Source organism: Sinocyclocheilus grahami, unplaced genomic scaffold, assembly GCF_001515645.1.
Source record: "Sinocyclocheilus grahami isolate Dianchi unplaced genomic scaffold, SAMN03320097.WGS_v1.1 scaffold1313.1, whole genome shotgun sequence".
Lineage (NCBI taxonomy): Eukaryota > Metazoa > Chordata > Actinopteri > Cypriniformes > Cyprinidae > Sinocyclocheilus > Sinocyclocheilus grahami.
The window spans coordinates 124,135-126,342 of NW_015506492.1; positions in this window are offsets into that span (position 1 = coordinate 124,135).

A 2,208-nucleotide genomic window follows, 5' to 3' on the forward strand; every position below is an offset into this window, starting at 1 on the left:
GGATGCACCGAAAATATAGGCTACATATAATAATAATAATAATAATAATAATAATAATAATAATAATAATATATATGGCGCACCGCGTCGCGTCGCGCCCCGCCCAGCAGTGTTCCGCACGCATGTTTCACTCTCCTTGTCACTGCACGGTTTGACGCTCCGCTCAATATTCTGATCTATGAATGTGCGTTCCGCTCGTGTACCGCTCATGCTCATCGGAAAAGCAAAGTCCACTCAAATAACGTGCTGACAGGAAATTTCTATGCAGTATAGGCCTACTTGTTCCGGTTTGCAGTAGCGCTACTGTGCTGTAACATGGTGTAGGCTAGTTCAGTTGTACTGGGCAACACTGGTAAAATACTGCTACCTTCAGTGACGCTATGCTCTGCTATGCTATGCTCTGCTCATATGCTCGGATAATAATAGCTTTGTAGGACTATACATTATTTGGATAATTAGTAAAAAAAACAACAACAACAACTTATATCTGATTCTGTTACATAAAAATAATATAATGATATTTAATATTAAGGTAACACTTTTCAATAAGGTTCCATCAGTTAATGTTAGTTAATGTATAAACTATCATGAACGGACAATGAACAATACATTTATTACAGTATGTATTAATCTTTCTTAATGTTAGTTAATGAGAATACAGTTATTCACTGTTAGTTCATGCTAATTCTGTAAGAACTCTCCACTGGACTATTAATTTACCTCCTGGTCAACAGGTGGCGCCTCTCTCCAGGTTCCTGCTGATTACTAACATTCATTAAGCCTGATGTGAGACACCTGTGTTTAGCCCTATATAAGTGGGTTAGGTCATGCTTTATTGTTCAGTCTTGAGCCTATGTTACCAGTTGCCTGCTGAAAGTTAAGTCTGTTTTGTTGAAGTTCTTTGACTCTAGTTTCTGCTTTGCTTTTCTCTGTTTTTAGAAGCTCTGCTTTTTTTGTTTTTGTTGCACTTTTCTTCAGTAAAGATTGCCTTTTGCTGGAGATCAATGACTCCCTGTTTTTTGCTACCTCTGCTCTTGGATTCTTTAATTGGGGAGTTACCTCAGTCAGTAAACTCAGTAACTTTGAATGTGAGATACCTGGGTTTGATCCCCAACTAGAACAACCCCGTTACAAATTCAGAGTGCATTAACCGTTAACAAGCACAACTGTTGATTTTAATAATGCATTAGTAAATGTTGAAATTAACATGAACTAAGATTAATAAATGCTGAACTATTGTTCATTCTTAGTTGATTATCTAAAGTAGTTAACTAATGTTAACTAATGAACCTTATTGTAAAGTGTTACCAATATTAATATATATTCTGTCCATTTTTATTGTTTCACTTTCAGTAAAAGTGTGGTTATTTTATTGGCTTGTGTTTTTCTTAATTCAGTATCATTAAAATTGAGTTCAATTTAAAAAGTCTTACAAAATTACTTTATATTATTTAATAAAATAAATAAATAATCATTACAAAGCAGTTTCGGTTTTAGGCCAAGTGCATCCAGAATTTTCGGTTTCCGTTTCGGCCCAGAATTTTCATTTCGGTGCATCCCTAGATGTAAGATTACATGTTTTATTTAATTTAATTTAAATGTAACAGTAATTTACTTTCAAATGCCCCAATTGCTGAAGGGTCTGCACAACGTTTTAGTACAATTTCAAGTTGCATTGTTCAAAATACCTGTAGTAGCACCGTAGTGCATACCTGTTTACATTTAATTAAGGTGGGCTAGATTATACTGTAATACAAACAGTTGAGTTTGCCAGGTGCATACAACATTTATGACAGGTTTTCATGAAAGTGTTGGCCAATTTGTCTGCTTGACAATCCCATTTTGCACTGCAACAATAAAACTGAAGTGAGATAAACAAACTGAGAAATGTTTCTTTTTAGTTAAAACAGATGTTGTCAAAGTTTTCCTTTGGGGACATAATTTGAAGTTGGAAAAAGGTAATAAATTGCAATATATCGCAGAATATCGCAATATATTTAAAATCGCAATAATATTTGTAGCGTCTCGACCAATCTGACACACTAATTTTTATTTGATTTAACAAATCAATTATTCATTAGATTAACAAATCGTCACAGTCCCCTCACTCAATAAACTGGATGCCAGGATTTCTGCTGAACACCATCCCCCCTTGGTCACCATGACAACTAATCATGATATCACTGGTTTTATGACCCCCCCAGGAAT